Source organism: Danio rerio, chromosome 14 (assembly GCF_052040795.2).
Source record: "Danio rerio strain M-AB ecotype USA chromosome 14, GRCz13ab, whole genome shotgun sequence".
In the NCBI taxonomy this organism is placed as follows: Eukaryota; Metazoa; Chordata; class Actinopteri; order Cypriniformes; family Danionidae; genus Danio; species Danio rerio.
In genome coordinates, this window is record NC_141034.1 from 48,405,001 (window position 1) to 48,427,695 (window position 22,695).

Genomic DNA, 22,695 nt, shown 5'->3' on the forward strand with positions numbered 1-22,695 from the left:
TCAATATGTTAGATTGATATTTTCAAATATTTTCTCCTGTTATAGACAGATGCCATGTAGTCCTTCACTAATGAATAAGTTAATGACACACTCATTAAGAAATAGTTGTCTAATTAATACAAGTCAGACGTCTCCGCCTACTTTCGTATTATACACATGATAGCTAAATATTCACATTAAGAATTATGTTTCAAAGTTCTTTTTACAGTATAAAGTCCTCTTTTCTTGTTTCATATCTGTAGTGCCGCAGTACCAAAATGATTGCGTAACCATAGACTCATCACTCATCGCCTCTCTCTAAAACATCTGTCTTTCCCTCTCTTACATTGTCCTTCAACTTTCTATGCCCTCGTCCTTTTAACACACAGAGGAACTACTCACCAATTCCATGTGTTCTAATACCCGAATCTCTCCTTTACTTCAGTCGCTCACTGCCAGCCTCACACTTTGAACATTTCAAAGATAAGATCTCTTCTCGGTTTTGAATGGATTCCTCCTCAATGATATGCAAAATGTCACTCAGTATGTTTATGTAGGACTGCCATCACAATGTAAGCTTTTTTATTGAGCAAATAGTTTCCTCAGCCACAGTTTACTTCATTGGTTCGTTTCACATCTATTCAACTTTTTCCTATGGGCCCCCTGATGTTCTGTCTGAATTATGGGAGTTAAAGTGTAAATGATCACTTATATACAGTTAAAGTCAAAATTATTACAGCCCTTGTGTGAAAGTTATATTTCCCAAGAGATGTTTAACAGACCAAGGAAATTTTCACATTATTTCCTATATTATTTCTTCTTCTTCTGGGGAAAGTCTTATTTATTTTTGTTCGGCTGGAGTAAAAGCAGTTTAGAATAAAATTGGAACAATTTTAAGGTCAATATTATTCGCCTCCTTATGAAATATATATTTTATTGTCTAAAAACAAACCACTGTTTTACAATAACTTGCCTAACATAATAAAAGAGCTTTTAAATTACACTTTAAGCTCAATACTATCTTGCAAAGTAATTTGCTTAATGTTATGTACTTTCATTTACCTCCAGAATATGCCCATTTGGGTGTCTGAGTACAGTGCAGCTATTTTTGTAGCCTGTGGCTTTAAATGCAAATGAGCTGCTTCTCCCTGTCCACCGTTCCCATGTGTGTCTGCTTCTCATTATGCGTAAAATTACATAAACAGCAGTCAGTGATTGTGACCGACTTGAATGAAGCTGAAATAAGGTCACTAGTCAAAAATACCAAGTAATTGTATTTCATGTATTTGTGGATGGAACGTGAGACCTAGCGACCACTTATGGCACATTAGCAACTGTCCATAGACTTAACATTGAGTCAACATTTTTGAGCTCATAACACTGCATCAGACAGGAGTTTGGCTTCAATCCACTCATTCTAGCCAGCAGCCAATCACTGATGACCTTTAGACTTACTAGCCACTCCCTAGCAACCAATTTCAGCGTCCTAGCAACTTTTCCATAGACTATGACTAGCTGTTTTAACACATGCTAGTAGTTTTAACATGCTTTTGAACATGCTAATCTTGCTAGAAGCATGCTAATGACATGCTAGTCATGCTAGCACATGCTAATCCACGCTAACAACATGCTAATTTATGCTAGAAGCAAGCTGATTTATGCTAGAAACATGCTAACAAAATGCTAATTCATGCTAGAATCATGCTAATTCGTGCTAGAATTATGTTAATATCTTGCTAATTCATGCTAGAATTATGCTAACATCTTGCTAATCCATGCTAGAATCATGCTAATATCATGCTTAGTCATGATATAATATTTCTAGTAATAAGCTAATTCATGCTAGAAACATGCTAATACATGCTAAAATCATGCTATTTACTTGCTAGTTCATGCTAGAATCATACTAATATCATGCTAATTCATGCTATAATCAAACTATTATAATGCTAAATCATGTTAGAATCATGTTAACAACATGCTAATACATGCTAGAATCATGCTAGTAACATGCTAATCCATGCAAGAATCATGCTAATGCCATATTAATTCATGATAGAACCATGCTTGTAACATGCTAGTTCATGCTAATATGCAAATTCATGTTAAAATCATGCTAGGAACATGCTAATTTATGCTAGAATCATGCTAGTTATATGCTAATTCATGTTAGAATCATGCTAGTTATATGCTGATTCACGCTAGAATCATGCTAATATCATGCTAATTCAAGCTAGAATCATGCAAGTTATATGCTAATTAATGCTAGAATCATGCTAGTAACATGTTAATTCATGCCAGAATCATGCTAACAACATGGGAGGGGCTGCAGGGATCTTAAACATTTTTTTAGCCAATTTGATACTTTTTCAAAATAAATAAATTACTTCTTACAGGCCTTTCCAAGCTACCATAAAGTTTGCCCTCAAACTTTAATATCTAGTTTAATAATTGAACTACTGATGATCAAATACTTCATACATAACAATAAGATCAAGGAGAAATGCTTATGTCTATAGGAAATGCATAAAAAGAACAAGCCTGTCATCTGTTATCATTTAAAGAGCCCATATTATACATGAAATAGGGTCATATCTTGGTTGTAAGGGTCTCCAACAACAGTTTAATATGCATGCAAGGTCAAAAAAACACTTTCATGGTCTTATAATCTGCATTTATTTTTACCTAATTATACCAGCGACTCCCGTATGAATCGTCCAGTGATTTATTTGTTCCCAAACCCTCCTTAGCGCGAAGCTAATCTGCGCTGATTGGACCAATGACAGTCTGTCGCGATTGGTCGACTGCCTTCAGTCAGAGAGTGAAAAGCCAAACAGCTAATCAGCAATATAAAAGTAATCACAGTTCATACACGCTCGATAGTGTAGGCATGGATTTTAGCTGCCAGTGGGTCAATGTAAATACAGACTATGGACTTGAAAATTCAGACGACTAACTATTTTATTGAGCAAAAACTCCAAAAACAGTTGAGGAGATCTCCTAGCTTCTCACTCTGCTCTTTTCACAGACACACACACACATATTGCACACACACAAACGCACTTAACCCTGCTCCGGACGACAATGCGCGCACACACACACACACACACACACACAAACACACACACCTCCGGACGACAGCGCGCGCACACGCACACACATACACACACTTCTCCTCATCCACGGAGCTCCGTTAACAAAGCAGCACGCGTCGCGTTTTTAACGTGACTTTGCACGCGATAAGAGAATATAGCCAGTTAACCTGATACAGTACACGCGGTTACAAGTAACAAATCACAACTAAATACATTTGCAAGCTAGAGTAAACGAGGCAACTTTAATCGCACGTACTTACACTTGAGAAATGGAGGAAGAAAAATCCATCCTGACGTCCAGCAGTAAGTTACTCTTTTCTGATCCTTCCTTTAACAAACGCTGATGGAGTATTCTTTGTAGCATGTAGTTTCCAGAAGTTTCCAGTAGTTTCCAACTGCTTGGCTATAATGCTGAGGTTTCATCTTTGGGTAGAGACTCAATATATCCATCTGCAGTGTGACTTCAATCGACCGGCATGTTTGTGTGTGTGTGTGTGCGTGTGTGTGCGTGTGTTTGTGGGTGTGTGTGTGTGTGTGTCTGGGTTTCTGCGTCAGAGGGCGGGGCCTCAGGTTTGAAATCTCCCGGGTTTGCGCGTGCACGTGAATAACTTGGTTTCGTTCGTACGTCATGGCGAAACACCTAATGAATCAGTATCAAGGCGACTCGTTTGAAGCACTATGAGTCGACTCTTTTATAGATGAATCAACAGTTTTAAACACTGTATTCTTACAGATTTAAGCCTTAGCTGGATACTTTACTTCACTTAGAGCTGTGTTACACACTACATGGAGGGGAATTTTCAAAAACCCATAATATGGGCTCTTTAAAATGGTTTAGCTATAAAGAAAGAGAGTGATTTCATTTGAGATATATGCTGGAGGAACGTGTGTTGACGATATACTGTAAAACTGGGACATTATTGGCGGTGAGATAATGTTTCCAGTTATTTTAAAAGAATAGTGGTTGGCTGACAGGAAACTGTAAGATTTAAGGCTTTATTACGCAGGCTTTGCCAATACTGTAACCTTCACTGAAAGTTCATGACCTGCTGTTGATATTATGAATATGCAAACAGATAAATGCTTCTGAATGGAGGCTTCACGTGGTGGTCTCGTCTCTGCTGGTGTATTGTCCGATGTCTTCAATACGATGTTAAATAGACGCTCACGAACAGAAAATCGTTCACTTGAGAATGTAACTATAGCAACAGTGTGCTACTTCAGTACTTTCAGTTCATTTCAGGGGATTATTGAGTAGTACATTGATAAAATATAAATGCTGTCATTATATATATGGCATTGTTATAGATTTGACTAGTTCCTTACAAAAAAGCTTTACTGTTTTATTTAACATATCTCAGAGCTTATCTTTGTGCAGCGGGTGAGATTGAATTTCTTTGTTTAGTTTTATTGATTTCAAGTACTAACACATGGAGCTTTTCTTTCTTGTTCTAAGATGTGTTGTTTGCAGCTTGTGTGAAAAGCATTTTGGTTTGAATATGGGGATAAAGAAGAGGCACAACAAGCGGACCTTTTACTCTACTTAATGTAGTATGAAATCATTTTATTTCATTCTTTTTGAACTCTTCATCTCTTCAGGTCCTATTATGTTTTTTTTTTTTTTTGTTTTTTTTTGCAAGACATCAAAAGTCTAAGGTTTCTCCAGAAGGTGAAGTTTCATCTCAAAAGTACCTTACAGATCATGTATTTCATGCTGACAATGACTTTGCCTCTTTTAAAGGTGCCATATACAGCATTGGTTTAATAAGTTAAATTGTTCTCTGATATCATAGTAGGTTCAAGGCTTTGGTAAGGTCAAAAAATCTCCAGAAATGGTTTTTACAGGCTCATTTATTACTCAATAAAATACTCATAGAATTAAAAGGTCCATGGTTGACCATATATGGCTAATGTCGTGAATATCAATGAGCTCATGAATCAAATTTACGATAGTTTAAATTTAGTTACTCAGGCAATTTATGCCGGCAAAATAGTCTGGTCAGTGGCAGGTTAAATTTCAGGCTTAGTCTTAAGTTCCTGCTTAATAAAGGTAATATTAACATTTTTCTGTCATATTTTGGTGCCATTTTAATTCACTTAACTGAACTTTATGTTCACTTAAGCGTAAATAAATGTACACCAAGCTTTTAGAATAGAATGATATATACATTTAAATTCAAACAAGTTATTGCAAATAAAACAAATACAAACAAATACAACATTTCAACTACATATATATATATATATATATATATATATATATATATATATATATATATATATATATATATATATATATATATAATTATTTTTTTTTTTTTTCTATTGATTTGTTTTCCCTGTTTATAAAAAATTTATTTAACATTCCCCCCCAACATATTACTTGGGTGTACTTATTTTTGGACTGATCTTCAGTTTATTTATTTATTTTTTTGTTAGATTAGTTCCAAATTTTGCTTTGGTACTGAATAATCAAATGTATATGCACAAATATTAATTTAAAAGAGAGATCTATGAGAGTTGTCCATAGCTATTTCTAAATCAATTTTATAAATTAAACTTGACAAAAGAGAGTGATAGAGATGTATCTCATTGTATTTTTAAGCTATAGTCAAGGAAAAGACAGTCAGGAATTGATATCAACCTCTGGATGAACATATGACAGTTGAGCTGAGTGATTTGACACGATTCAGCAGTCTACATGTGTTTGTTGAAATATGCGCCTCAAATTTTACAATAAACACGATAAACCTTAACTTTAGAGTGGAGATTAACGAATGTATAATCTGTAAATCTTGCAATTTGTGTCCTGAGGCGAGTTTGGAACATGTCTGATACTGCCAATGCCCAGTAACTTACAGTATACAATTTTGCGCTCACATTATCAAAATAAAAGTCCCACATACATAGTAAGTGAAATATTGAAAATAACTAAGGGAGGGAATTTATCATTGTTGTCTCGCTAGAAAACGTTGTTGCTTATCAAACGCAGCCTGAGGTGTGCATATTAATGATCTCAAGGACTTTTTATAATCTCAGAGCTTGATGACATGACTGGTCGTCAAGTCTGAAAGACCCAAATTAGGTATACATGCAAATGCAGAGGCCCATGAGTCTTGTCATGTTGTCCTCTGGGATTTTTCACTCGTGGAATTTACATGAGAATGAGGAAACAGTGGTGTCTGAGGCTTACGTTATGCCCATTTTGCATTATCTGTATTTTGTACGGTCTGTATTTTGCACTGTCCTTGTATTTGCACTGTCATTTTATTTGCACTGTCTGTATTTGCACTGTCTGTATTTGCACTGTTGTTGTATTTGCATCTGTATTTTGTACTGTCTGGAGCCAGCACCTAAGCTTCACTCGTTATAGCACACATGCTGATGATGTGACAATAAAAGTGATATGATTTGATTTGATTTCCATATACTGATCTTTCATTTTTCCACTATGCCTTGGTATACCCAGATTTTCATTATAGGGCATCTTTAAATGCAAATGAGCTGTAGCTCCCCTCCCCATTTTTAGAAGAGAGCGGTACATGTACAGCTTGTGTCTCACTTACTCTGGCAACAACAGCGGAAAAAATGAGTGTTAAAAAATGTGTCAACCTAAAATCCAGATAATGATCTTTCTGGATGCAAAGACATGAAGCAAAAGTGAAGGATTGGATTGTTAACAATCTAATGTATGGATTGTAGTTGGAATCTAGATTTATTTTTCAATGTTTCCCTCTCTTTATTTCTTTTTTGTCTGTTTTCCTTGCAGGCCATGGACATCACCTCTTCTCTTGCCCCTAGCCTGACCATGACAAACTGTTCTGGTTTTATGTGGTAAGTTACCCCATTATGTCTGTGGAAGCTAAGGCTGATATGCCCTATGGGGACTAGAGGTGGAATACATATGCTGAACTGTCTTTGCTTTAAAAAAATATGATAATAAATAAAAAATCTGTAGCTGCAGCTGTACACACAAAGACAAAAAAAGGACATTTAAAAGGACATGTACTGGATGGAGTGGAAAAATAATTTGTTTGTCAGCATTTACAGCTAATAAAATTAACCATATACTGTGTGTATATGTATGTGTACACAAACACATACACACACACACACACACACACACACACACACACACACGTGTCTCCTAAAAAAGCAATAATATCTCATACAAGACTGCTTATCGTACTACAGGAATAAGAATGACTAAATTTCGTACAGGTATACCAGCTCAATCTGTGTATTAGATCTATCCTTATTTGCTTTCCTTGGCAATGACGTAATGTTGATGTAATTATGATGTATTTATTTTTAGTTGTGTAAGGCTTAAATAAAAATGGTGTTTTTGAATGAAAATAAGAGTTTGATCAAAGGTTTACGAGAACTTAAAGGCTACAGTGCTTTACATTTTCTTCCTGAATTTCCGACTAAAAATTGGACAAAAGGTGGATTGGATAAATGGGGTAAATGTTGCTTTTTTTTCAATGCGCGCTAATTAAGTTTGCGAGTAAGAAATGCAAGCGTTCTGTCAATATTTGGGTTATCATTGTTTAACAAGGTAATGCTATGATATAAATCAGGTGATCTGGAAAATGTATACATATTATATAATTTCATCTATTTGCCATCTAATTACTAAATATAACGAAAGTTGGAGGTTGTAATAAAGTTCACAGCCCCTTTGGCCGCTGGGAAGAAGGAGGCGAAGAAAAGACGCAGTTTTAAAATATTTATTAATAACAGTGAACAAACAAAACAAAACAAACTGAAAGCAAAAGTAAAATATGTCCGGGCCCGGTCCTCTCTCGGCTTCCTCTGCCATCGGTCCTCCTTTTATGGTCCAGAGCTCCTTCCGTGGGATCCGAGGCAGGTGCGCACCGCACGTGTATCCACTTACGCGGTGGCCTCACTCTGTTCCCACGGCTCTCGGCCACGCTCCCTCTCCACAGAGGTATTTTGAGGAAATTCTGACAGAATAAATTTAGAATATTTCTATCCATTTCTCATTGAATATAGGCAATGTACATTGGTTTATGTAAACAAATCACATTTATTAAACAGATATATTTATTAAATTAATATTTAGTTACCAAACAAATTAAGAAATTGAAATATAATACAATTAAATTCAAGCAAAATATTGCACAAAATACATAAATAAATAAATAAAATTACAACCCACAAATTTTCAACTGAAGTTTTCAAGTTTTTTGTTTCTCTTGATTTTTTTATTTTTTTTATTTTATGTTTAATATTTTTCTATAACATATAAATTGGGCTGTACTAGTTTTTGAACCATTATCTTAAGTTATTATTTTTTTTTAGATAAGCTCCAGATTTGGCTTCAGCACTGACAAATCTATGCACAAATATAATAATTTATAGTGTCCTATTGAAAATATAAATTTAAAAGACAAATTTGTGAGGGATTTACTTATATATGCTGAGCATATATATATATATATATATATATATATATATATATATATATATATATATATATATATATATATATATATATATATAAGTTTAGCATTTTTCGAATTTTGGAAAAACTGTTTTTATTTGTATACAGTCCTCAAGATGTTTTCCATTCTAAAGACTAGTGAATAGAGGAAGACAAATAGTATAGTGGGGCTTCATTTTGTTATGTAATGACTACTTATCAATATTCAGTATGCTTTAAATGATCTTTTATTTTGTTTTAAATACCCTGCATCATTAAAAATACAACTTTAATAGTCATTGAAATCAATTTGCCTCTTATCATCCTCACTTTCTCGGACTCAGATTAATTCACCCATGCTTTGCTGTGATCTGAGATAGGACAGTAGGTTATATAATTGGGTATTGCATATTTCTTTTGCAGTGTGCAATGCGACAGGGTTTTATATTACAGAGATCTGAAACTCGCTTCTGCAGTGTTATGAAGTCTCTGACAAGCTGACAAAAAGAGCATGCGGGCCTGTTTAGAAATGTCATTTATTCCCTGAGTTACCTGAACACTCAAACTATATTGGACTTCCTGACAAGAGTAAGAATTTCTTCAAACATTCTTGTATTTTTTGTTGTTGTTTTACTACACGTCAATTTTAAAACAGTGTGTTGTTTGCTCATGTGACACTTTGTCTCTGAGTCTTTGTGAAAAAGACAAGCAGATGCGTCTTCATGGACACACATACACACTCACACAAAATTAGACTTCAATAAGAGATCAGATGAAAAATGTGCAGACGCTTGCTCAAAGGCAAAACACAAATGAATTTCCCTCTCGCCACCATCTCGCTCCTTATTTACGTCAGAAAATGAAGATGAATTATGCCATTGGGCCAAAGGTTATTTATTTAAGCGCAATAAAGCAAATGCACATTCGCAGCAACTCCAAATCACATTCTCTGTTGTCATCGGCCTTGGGCTTTCTGATGTTCACAAACACAAAGGGTCATAAAATGACACAATGAGACAAGAACGCGCATGTTTGTAATGCATTACAGCGAGGCGGTGATTATCCGCAGAATTTATGTTATCATTTCATACTGACACTTAATATTTCCAATGCCCATCCTCGCCAGAAACATCTCCTGCCTGCCACCTGAGCTGCGTTTGGCTTCAGCGAGCAGGTTACATCATGTTCTGACATGTCGGCCTCGTGCGATTGATAGGAAAAACCTGAAGCTGATGGCTGATAGACATTGGAGAAAGCCAGCCCTGAAACTAATCCAAGCCATTGTGCTTTGACAGATAAGGGGAAATAGAGGAAATGCCGGGAGGATGCTGGAATATCAGCGGTGCTTGTGAACAAGGCTTCAACTGTAGCCAAGAATTATTTATGTTTCCCTTGGATTTCTTAGTATTCCACAAACACACAAAAAAAAGAAATGCTGTACTGTACATGCACATAAATATTTACTGACATTGATAGTTCCGTGAAGAACCCTGGACATCCATGCAAACTTTCCGTTCCACAAATCAATCTTTATGATAAAAAAAACAACCCAGGCTCATTGAAAATACGTGCTTCAGCCAGGATTTTTGCAAAATGTAAAATATGTTGCTCTGGGTGTGTTCTGTTGCAAGTTTTGATGACAAATCCACTAGAGGACGCTTTCAATTTTTATTTATTTTTTTAAAAACTAAAATTATGGCGAAGCAGTGGCGCAGTAGGTAGTGCTGTCGCCTCACAGCAAGAAGGTCCACGTTCGCGTGGGTGTGCTCCGGTTTCCCACACAGTCCAAAGACGTGCGGTACAGTTTAATTAGGAGGGCTACAATTTCCGTAGTGTATGAGTATGTGTGTGAATGTGTCTGTAGATGTTTCCCAGAGATTGGTTGTGGCTGGAAGGGTATCCGCTGCATAAAAATTTGCTGGATAAGTTGGTGGTTCATTCCGCTGTGGCAACCCCGGATTAATAAAGGGACTAAGCCGACAAGAAAATGAATGAATGAAGGAATGAAATACATTTCTACATTTTATGTTTGAGAAACATTTTCTTACATGTCTATGAGAGGGCAGAGCCTTTCATAGAGATCAGCTAGCAAAACACTGACCTAAACCCCTCTCTAAACACAACCAATAGTATTTTCAAAAGTAATCATAAGAGAAAAGTTTAATGCAACCCAAGGGCGTCGCTAGGGGGTGGAAAGTTAGAACGATTCTAAGGACCCACGCCGTTTTGGGGCCTCCAGAGTTACTATTTGTGGCCCACCAATTTCAGCAAGTCATACCCCCTCTTCACTTTCATCCACAACCAACCAACCCCCCCCCCCCAACACCCCCCCCTCTCCCACACTACACATTCATCCGCAACTCCTCATAAGAGTAATAGAAAAATGCACTGCAACCCAGGGGTGCTAGGACAAAGTTAGGAGGATTCTAAGGGCCCATATGGCCGCAATTTGTTGTTTTTATTAGTTGTTGTTTGGAATACCAAACTTACTTCAAGCCATATATGCGGCTAGATGGTGGAAAGTTAGGACACTACTAAGGGCCCATGCCACTATTTGTGGCCCACCAATCTCAGCAAGACAACCCCCTCTCTTCTTCAATTTCATCCGCAACCAACCTTCTCCCCTTCCCCCACGCTTCACATTCATCTGCGACACCCCATAATGGTAATACAAAAGTGCACTGCAACCCAGGGATGCTAGGACAAAGTGTGGAGAATTCTAAAGGCCCACGTCATTTTGGGGGCCCCAAATTGTTGTATTTATTAGTTATTATTTGGGGCCCCCCATTCTCAGCAAGCCCTTTCGACCAAGTGGTGCTCGCTGCAGAGCCATTTGGGCGAGCTGAGCTCCAGCGAGGGGGAGCTTAAGCTCCACCTTTTTTGCACTTCTTCTACGAGTGATGTCACTGGGGGTAGGGTTAGGGGTGGGGTTGGTGTACGCATTAAAACAGCTTAAAGGAGGCAGAGCAAGAGTTCATGCTCCCCCTCGCTGGAGTTCAGCTCTGCTCAAATGACTCTGCAGCGAGCACCCTCTCCTTTCGACTGCGACCCCATAAGAATGTATCCAGAGGGCCTCTACCTGCCTTGATTTTACATAGCTTTTTTCTATTTTGTGGAACCATGATTCACCACACTAAAGCCCGATCGCTGTACAAACAAAAAATTGAACACACAAAATAAGTTGTCCGCATGGGGATAGATAGGTGAGGCAAATGTTTAGACACCTTTTAAGATGTTTTGTCATATTTATTTGATGTTGTGCAAAAACATGCACAAAAATAATTCTTTGTTCATCAATAATGTGTCTCAGTAAATATCATTAGTGTTGGTATAATGCTGCGCTTTAGCATTATTTTTTTTTCTGGAAAATGCAGTTTAAAGTATATGTTGATGTACATTATTTGCAGTTTAACAGAAATGTAGGTTGAGACATGTATTTCCAATGAGCATGTGTTGCTGAAAAAGATCATTTAGTGTTATGTGCATTAAGAAAATAATGGTTCAGTTGCAAATGCATTAAACAACTGTTACGTTGCACTTGCATTAAAAAATAAGGAATCCTGTGTGATGAATAAATTTGTAGTGGAACAAATATCCAGCTTGACACCTGTGTGAATTATGAATGTTACTTCCTCTCTGATCTTTAAAAGATCATTTACTGAATAACCCCAACATCTTGAGACAAGCCTTTCCAGAACTATATTGTGGATGTGTAAAATAATATATTCTTTTTTCCCTGTAATTTGATCAGGGAATCTCTGCTTTGATATTCAATCCTTAAATGCAAAAAATAAATAAATAAATAAAAAAATACATTACATTAGATTAAATTGGCTACTGCTTGCTTTTAGTATAATGCATTTCCCCATGCAGTTTTGCCATCTCATAAATAATTGGTTCAGACATTTCATCTCATACATTAATACCTGAATGTTATCTGAAACACCTGTATTTTGGTCTGCTCTATTAATTGTATTCAGAGCTGAAACACTGTGTTAAACATTTTTTTTAATCCTTTTATTAACCAAGGGACGTCAACCATTACTAACACTCAAGTGTTACTGTGTTTGTGTTAAAAGCTCTTAATCCCATATGCTGGTTTGTTCTCAAATTGACTGTTATTATTGTAAATTTCATCACAGATAATAAATTCATGCTGAGATAATCCCTCTTACAATGAGACACTAATCAGGTAGTTCAGCCTCCCTAATCAAATAAGGTTTTATTTTTCGCTCCTTGTACCAGCATCAGTTGCACGGGGGAATACATGGATTTACTTATTATAATATGTTCTCTACAAAACACTACAAACTCTGGCCCTTTAGGTTACCCACAATGCCCTGACTTCTTAAAGCGGAAGGACCAGATGCCATGAGGTCAGTGACATGTCATGGTGAAAAAAAAAAACAGTATATTCCCCCAGAGTTTGCTGTAATTCTCTCCAAGCGTCTTTTACTTTGTGCTGACAGGGTGGGAGAGCTGGAGAAAAGCCTCTTAGCTTTTTCACAGATCCACACAAACCCGGGCAGATAATATGTCTCTTTGGCATGAAGTGACAAAAGGTCCTGGCACTTATTTATTATTTTATTCTACCGTCTGTCTGCTCAACTCTTCATACCATTTTTCACGGTGAGAAGATTCCGGTATAGTCCAGGATTTGTAGACATCTCTCGATTTGAAAAAAAAAAAAAAAAAAAAAAAAAAAACAGTGTTTACAAACTTTTGTGGCTGATGTCAGGAAAAGATATCAAATGATTTTGCAGCTATTTTTCGGAGATAAACTATTGAGGAAAACATCATGTATCAAAACATATATTGTCTTTAAACTTTGGTTAAAAATGGGGTAAACACTTTGTACAGGTAAGATATCTATCTATCTATCTATCTATCTATCTATCTATCTATCTATCTATCTATCTATCTATCTATCTATCTATCTATCTATCTATCTATCTATCTATCTATCTATCTATCTATCTATCTATCTATCTATCTATCTATCTATCTATCTATCTATCTATCTATCTATCTATCTATCTATCTATCTATCTATCTATCTATCTATCTATCTATCTATCTATCATCTACCTATCCATCCATACTACCTTACAACAGTCTTGTCGTCAATCCCAGTTGTAAGAGCAACAGATAATAACATGACTTCTACTTGATCATTCCTATAAGTGGCAGAAGGTAGATTTTTCAGATAAATCATCTGTTAAGCTGCATCCCAATCATCACACATACTGCAGAAGACCTAATGGATCCTGCATGGAACAAAGATTCTTTCATACATCAAGTTTGGTGAAGGTGATTTGGGGTTACATTCAGTATGAGGGCATGCGAGAGATCTGCAGAATGGATGGAAACTGAAGTCTGAAGTATCAATAATATTACATTACAATTACATTACATAACAATCATTACATTACAAACCACATGAGAGAGCAAATTCTTTACCTGGATAGCGCTCCTTCTCACACTTCGGCCTCCAAATCAAAGTTCTTGAAAGCAAAGAAGGTCAAAGTGCTCCAGTATTGGAAAGCCCAGTCACCACATATGAACATTATTTAGCATGTCTGGGGTAAGATGAAGGAAAAGGCATTGAAGATGTGAATGCAAAGCATCTTGATAAACTCTGAGAGTCCAGCAAGAAACTTTATTAATAAGATATATGAGTCATGCAGAGATGTATGGATGCAGTCCTCCAAGCTCATGGGAGCCATACACAATAATTATTCTATTTCCACTGCACCATGACTTTATATTCTATACTGTACATTATTTCAGTTAAGTGACAAGACTTTTATCTAAGCAAAGTCAGACCTTACTGTTTTACTGTTTTGACCTTACTAATTTAATAATTAAAAAAATCAAGGGATGATCATATTTTATTTTAGTAATAAATGCATAAACTAGAGGCCTTTGCCTTTCATATAAGCCACTTCTGATACGAAATGATCAACTAGAAGTTCAGTTAATATTTGTTGTTCTTAAAACTTGGAAAGGCGACAACACTTTTGTAAGGTAGTGTATTTATCTATCTGTCTGTCTGTTGGTCTGTCTGTCTGTCTGTAAATCATTCTATCAGTAATGAAGAGTTATTGTTCTGTGTTATTATTTTTACATACACTACTTGATTAGCATATTTCTGCAGGCAGACAGCATAAATATATAGCATTTGTTCTGCAGAAACTCATTAGCCGCCACTTAGATCACTGTTGTCAACATAGCTGTATGTGAAGTCTGGATGCTGTGTACAATTTAATCATTTTTTTAATGATTATTATTGTTTGTTTGTCATACTGCGCACATAGCTTGCCTATTTATAGTTACAACTCATCCATATTGAAAACATACTGAGCAATAGGAGGAATGGAGTTTGTTTTAATGGGGATGTTTATCGTGCATTACCAATGTATATGTAGATGATGAAAAATCTCTTTCAACAAATCTGCTGGAACTCTCCCCAGCAAAGCCATCTGTACCACCAAGTGTTATTTTTATCTTATCAGCCATCAGCGCCACATAAAACTCATTTTTAAGATGCTGTGAAGTAATTTTTTTTTCTTTTGGAGTTCTCACTTATGTGATCTCACTTAGTGTGATTATAAGACTAACACTAACTCCAACAGGCTGCAAAATTATTATTATTATTATTATTATTATTATTATCATTATTATTATTATCCAAATTAAATAGATTTTTGTAGAGGAAATAGAAAACATAAACACACAAATACACACATTGCAACACTAGCTCATTGTGAATATGTACCCCCATATACATTTCTGGCGAGCACAAATTATGTAGCCATATGTTCGTATGGCTGCATTGCGTCATTAAAACGAACTCTACAGGGTGGTATGATGCCTCTGATGGCTTCTATTTCCTTTGGTGCTAGTGGACCAGTAGCTCATCACATACTTCGGGAGACTTGAGATGCAGAGAGGAATTGACTGTGACGATCAGAAAACAGACAAACAAAAAACAACAAACAGGGTAAAGGCAAGGCAAACCTCGTGGCTGACGCGCACCTCTAAAACAAAAGATTTAACTACACATCGCAACAATGGTAGCACAAGATTTGTGATTGGTCAGCTTGGTCGCAGTGACATGTGAGGGCGGTGCCAGCTAGCGTTTTGGAAGTGTTATTGAAGAGCAACACAAACAGCACACAGAAGTATAAATGCACGACTATGTGCAAGGCAGGTGCCATGGGTGTGATCACTCAACACAGAAGTGTAAATCAGCCTTAACCCTTTATTTACCCCACCAAGAAACTTAACTCCTAATGTCTCTGGTTAACACACTTTTTTTTAACACATCCCATAATTTTTAAAATATCAGCCTCTACCAAATGGTTGATATGTCTGTTTATAGTAAAAGTACCTGGATTAATACATATACTACGAAAATCAGAAAATAGAAAGTGTAAGACCAATTTATTTGAAAACATAATCAAAATAAAACATTTTTATTAATAAATCATCGTTTCTTTTTGAAGTTTGCCATAAAATATTTCATATTCCCATTTATTTATTATTTTTTTTTACAATAAAACCAAAATCAAGTGTAGTAGTGCAACAGAATTATGTTAACTATGTTAATAATTATGTTTTTATTTCTATTATTAATTTATTTATTTATTATAAAACAACAATGCTGTGTGTGTAAACCATTGTTTAAAAAAGTCATGCTTTACATTACTTTAACAGTCGTTATATAAAATAGTAAAAACACGGTCAACCATTTGGTAGAGGGGCAGTCAAAGGGTTAAGAATGCAGTCAGAGTTAAGGGTTCAGACTGCAGTGAGGGTTTTCCTTTTTCTGGATTGCTTTTGAAAAGACTGTCAATTGGTCAGTTGGGTTTAGTGAAGGGGGTGGGTGGGGGTATTGGTTGGTTGGTCAGTCAGTCAATATAAAGCGGCCTCATGTGAATTCACATGAGAACAGCAGGTGCGAATGGATAGAGAAGTTTGAGATCTGAAAAAGCATACACAGTGGCCTCTAGTGGATTTGCGAAAACAAAATAAAAAAAACAGCCTGGGCATATTTTGTGCTCTCCAGAAATTTATACAGGGGTACATATCCATAATTAACACTTGTAACAAAGTGCTTGCAAATAATTGTTACTTAGACGAGTTTACTTTATTTTATTTTTTTGTGTGTAGTTCTGTTTTGTGCTTTTTGTTTACAAGTGAAATTCTTTGACATTACGCCACAGTAATCTTTGTTTTAATTCTCCTCATATGACGATATACTGGAATTCTCTCTATTAAAAGAGAGAATGACTCTCATTTTACAGTACAGGTCAGTGTTTTATTACTTGATTTTTTTAGACACACACCTCAGGTGAAGGTTGTCTAGCTAGATATGTACGGAGTCATTTTTATGTTTTTCCCTGCAATCCACACAGAGCGCAACTCTCAGTTAATTTAGGAAAAAGTCTTTAAGCATCATTATGATGCTTTTCAATACTGTATGCTTTACCAAGATATAGACAGGATGAACAAACACATCTGATTTTTATTACATGCAAATTCACAGTTTTTGTTTTTGCATTGATGAAATAGTCCATTGATGATCTCACTTATTAAACAAAACAAAGAACTGAAAGTATTGACCTTATTCTATAGATGCGCTCATTTTTGCGATGGTTTTCAGAACTTCCGATTCAGCTGCCTATGGGAGAAATGACTAGGAATAATAAACCACAGAAAACTACTTGCTCTACAAACAAGTGCAAGATTATACAGACAAAGCAGAATCATATAATAAGAAAATATCAGTTTGTAACATCAAGCAGGATAACAAGCTGTTTTTATTTTCCAAAAATAAATGGAAGTGAATGAGACTGGAATTCTCGGGCCAAAAAGATTCAAATGGCTCCGCCCGCTTATACGCAAAGAATAAGGTGAATAGGCAGTCTTGTGTTATCCCCGAACAATTCTACTGCTTTAATTGTGCATAGCATATCACCTCTAAAAGCACTTAAATGATTGTGAGCAAGTAAAAAGCTTCATAACTCATTTAACTTACTGTGAAGGCATTGCGTTACTTAAATTGCCAATCTTATGTTACAGCAGTTGTAAACAGAGAGGTACTGTATATAATACATCTAGTACAGCATGGGATAGTGAAACCCCACACATTTATTTGTTTGCTTCCTTGCTTGATGTATGTATGTATGTATGTATGTATGTATGTATGTATGTATGTATGTATGTATGTATGTATGTATGTATGTATGTATGTATGTATGTATGTATGTATGTATGTATGTATTGTTGGATGGATACATTTATGTAATAATTGAATTATTTATTTATTTTTTTTACATTTATTTATTTATTTATTTATTTATTTATTTATTTATTTATTTATTATTATTATTATTATTATTATTATTATTATTATTATTATTATTATTATTATTAAAAATAATAGTAGTAGTATTATTGTTGTTGTTTTTTCTTGTTGTTGTTGTTATTTATGTATTTATTGTTTTTTAATAATAATAATAATAATAATAATAATAATTATTATTATTATTATTATTATTTACTTTATAAGTTTTATTTATTTATTTATTTATAATTAATTTATTCATTTTTATCATTCTTACTTTTTTATATTCATTTATCCATCAATCTATCAAATAAACATTGTTTTCCACTAGTTTCTATTGCCTTTTCCAGTTTGTATTATTATTATTATTTTTATTTTCATTTTTTTAATGCAAGCAACTATAAACCATGTGTCTAATTAGCATACAGGAGTCAGTCATTAATCATTTAACACTTATATATACATCATACTACATTTCCCAAAAAAAAAAAAAAAAAAAAAACATTTTGTTGTATATATTTATTTGTCAGATTCCTAGTAGTAGACCAAACTGAGACAGACTATCAGAAAGCATTCAGTAGTGACACCGATGATAAGCCTACAGCTCCAGGATGATGATTTACTCTCACTTCAGTGACTTTGTCTTTTTGGGAGCAGGAAACTGATGTGGGGGACACCGTTCTCCAGAAAATAATCAGCTAGATGCACAGATATGTGTAAACACGTTTCGTCCCTGGGCAAACCAGCGGTCTGTGAAAGAATGTGTCATGATTTCCACACACTCGACTGGAGGGGCTGGAGATGTGAAGTGCGTGAGGAACATGCAGGTGGTCTCTGGATGATTTCACTCACTTTTGGGGGTTTTCCTGTCACAGTCTCTTCGACTTCGAATCTATGTCTGAAAGCATTGTGGAACAGTTTTCTTTTTTTTTTTTTTTTTTTTGGAATTTAGTGTACACAAGAGTGTACATATTCCAGTCCTCAACAGAAATCTGCTTGCGAATTATATTTAGTCACATGGAAAAAAATATAAATAAAAAATATATAAATAAATAAAAATTATATTTATAATTTATATAATTATATATATATATGTATGTACAGAAATTGGGGGGAAAATTAAACGGGGGTAGGTGGGTGGGGGTACATTTGTTTTTTGTTTGTTTTTTTCTGTTACTCAATGCAGCTAAATTCAGCTGTCAGTTCACCTTTTACTGACATCCACAATCAACAACCACATTAGCTCCTGTGCAAGTGACAAAATGCATGTAGTAACACCTCATTAAAAAAGTAGAGAACCAAACTGAACAACTAGTCGTTAATGATGTGTTTAAACACACATTAGAGAGTCTCTCTTCTGTATGCACTCAAAAATAGCCATCAGCATGGAGCAATAAATTACTGGTTGAGAGGTACTACACTTGACATTGTTGAGTTGCCAGATCTTGCGATAAATAAAAGCTCATAATAAATTAAAATAAATGCCTCATAATAAATACAAAACCATATGCCTTATATTAAATATAATGCTGAAATTCCACTATCCACATCTAACATGATTAAGTTGGGAGCCAAGTCCAGACGAGTCCAAATATGCGTATAATAATTGGACATGGCAACACTTCAAGAACTCGCTCTAGGAAGCAGTTTTAAAAAAAAAAAATTTACAAAACAGCATATTTACGCCTCTAAAATACACAATGCCTGTAAAATACGCAGTTAAAACTGTAGGTCATATTTTAATCAGGGTTTGGTGCTGTCATTTTAAATTAGTCGACAGTAGAAAACTCAATGTGGAGTTAATAGTGTTACCAACTGCATAGGAATGAGTTAAATGTTGCATTGAATAGCAAACATACCAGTAAACAAAACATTACTAGTACCATTTCCCCATATATCATATGTCAGCAAGGATTTCTAATGCATTTTCTACAGGGGTCAGCTCCAAAAATCACAGCATCCACATTTTCATTGCTAATGTTGTCTATAGCAAACCCTGACAGTATAAATTATTTTTTTGTTTGAATGCGGAAAGAGGGTTTGTATTGAGACAGGCTGTTAGGATATCTGGCCTTTGAGCTATTAAGATCAACACTTTTGCTTTTTTAACCTTTAACCCGTGAATAATTGAAGAGTGTGAATCTAGTGTCAGCGTTTTTCAGCGAAGAGATTTAAAGTGAACCAGGAGATGTTTATTTCTCTCTCTCTCTCTCTCTTTCTCTTTCTCTCTCGTACTGCTATTAGAGCAGCCGTGTACTAATTATGGTGACACAGAGGTGCATATGAAAATTCATGTCTGAAAAGATGATGTCAGTAGATGAGTGTAAGGTACTGAATGTAAATCATCTTTTGTGGGTCACTCCTGCTGTGCAAGAAAACTTTTTTTTTTTTTTTCATATTACACAGAGCAGCAAAATATCAGCAGACACAGCAAAATTGTCAACCATACAAAACAAAGTGGTGAAATTACTTAACATTTGATCCGGGTTTGTAGATATTGATGTATTATAATATAAAAATGTTTTAAATATTGATTTAAGTTTAGATAATGTTGTAAAGCACATGCTTCTACTGTAAACTGCTAAACTAAAATGTAGATTTTTGCTGCTTGTTCAAACTATTTAAAAAAATAGCTGAAACAAAACAATTCTAGAGTTTTTTTTCTAGAAACTCTATTGTTTTGTGTTTATTCTTCTTAAATTAGTTGCATTTACTTGATGGATTGGATGGAACCCTGCTGTTTTTTGCTGTAAAAAAACTCCTTCCTTTTTAGTCAAATCAACTTATATAAATTAAACTTACTGAAATTATACAGTTGATCTTTTCAGCTACGAAAAAAAATTTGTTGTAACCTGATGAACTTATTAAATCAAGTTACATAAGTAACATACAATTGTTTTTATAGTATATATTTACTTACCAAAGTAGCATTTTTTATATTTATCAAAAAACAATAATAATGTGTATAACAATTTAAAAATAACAGTTTATTATTATTATTATTATTATTATTATTATTATTATTATTATTATTATTATTATTATTATTATTATTATTATTATTATTAATGTTATTAATGTTCAACATGGCTTGATGAATAAAGGCCAAAAGAACACTCTATATTATATTATATTATATTATATTATATTATATTATATTATATTATATTATATTATATTATATTATTCATTCATTCATTCATTTTCTTGTCGGCTTAGTCCCTTTAATAATCTGGTGTCGCCACAGCGGAATGAACCACCAACTTATCCAGCACGTTTTTACGCAACAGATGCTTTCCAGCCGCAAACCATCTCTGGGAAACATTCACACACACACTCATACTCTATGGACAATTTAGCCTACCCAATTCGCCTTTACCACAAGTCTTTGGACTGTGGGGGAAACCGGAGCACCTGGAGGAAACCCACGCGAACGCAGGATGAACATGCAAACTCCACACAGAAACATCAACTAAGCTGAAGCTCAAACCAGCGACCCAGCCACCTTCTTGCTGTAAGGCGACAGCACAACCTACTCCGCCACTGCGTCGCCTATATTATATTATATTATATTATATTATATTATATTATATTATATTATATTATATTATATTATATTATATTATATTATATTATATTATATTATTAAACATACACAGAACATTAGCACCCCCCCACCCCCCCTCTCTCTATCTCTCTCTCTCTCATTCACTCCATCTGTCAGCATCGATTAACCATCTCTTTCAGGTTGTCTCTCACTCCTCCAATGCATTTGAGCCATTTCACTTCACACAATTAGAGTGCATTATCTGCTGTGCTTCCTCCATGCATGTGTTAGGAGGTAGGATCAGCCTCTGAGGAGCAGGATAGTGGAGATGCTGTGTGTGGTTTTATTTGCGGTTCTGCTTGCATCACATCACAAAACATGCAAGCTATGGAAGAGGGAGCAGCAGGGGATATATGAACCTTTTTACCCTGGGCCTAATTATCAGCTTATGTACCTTTATGCTGTAGTATTAAGAAGAAGAAGAGGAAGAAAAAGAAACTGCTGCAGACACCCTACAGAGAAATAGCACAGTCCAAAGTGCATTGTATCAATTTAAATGGCATTACATAAACAGCAGTAGAAACAATTGCTGTGTTTTCATGCATGTTAGTTTCAGTGGAATGTACAGAAAATACACTTTTATATGTTTATTTTGGTCATCAATTTGTTTGATGAAGTCTGGAGAAATAAATTATATCAGATATTTAAAGATTATTTTGTTTTGTTTTAAGCAGCACTAAACTAATTTCAGCAGCACCAAACCACCCCCCAAAAAATTATAATTCTGACCATATCTGTATATCTATATAGTTTTAAAAATATTCATTCATTCATTCATTCATTCATTCATTCATTCATTCATTCATTTATTCATTCATTCATTTATTTATTCATTTATTTATTTTTAATAATTTTTATATTGTTTCTATTAATTTATTTTATTTTCTGACAGTTTCTTAAAACAAAGTAAATCAATTTTATAGTAACATTAAATTTAATAAAATTAAAATAATAAACCATACTTTTTTATTACTTATTTGTTAATTTAAATATTTATTTGTAACATTTGCTTTTGTACATATTCTTTTATTTTTCTGGCTGTTTGCAAGCCTTTGTCTGTGATATTTTTTTTTTTTAAGTACATTTTAAAATTAAATTAAATTTGAAAAAAAAAAAGATTTATATTTATTTATTTAATCATTTATTTATTTATTTATTTATTTCCTTACATTTTCTGGATGTTAGCAGCATTTTAAACTAATGAATAATAAAAATT

At 34.6% G+C, this 22,695-nt stretch overlaps 1 protein-coding gene across 6 annotated transcripts in view; it reads left to right on the plus strand.

Annotated features, from left to right (window-relative positions):
* The window catches only part of si:ch211-170a17.1, an 830,126-nt gene that overhangs the window by 351,499 nt on the left and 455,932 nt on the right, over window positions 1-22,695 (plus strand). For all 6 annotated transcript variants that reach the window (XR_015507870.1, XR_015507871.1, XR_015507872.1 and 3 more), the window contains exon 2: window positions 6,844-6,908. The gene's annotated coding sequence lies outside the window, so the exon portion shown is untranslated. The remainder of the gene's footprint in view (window positions 1-6,843; window positions 6,909-22,695) is intronic.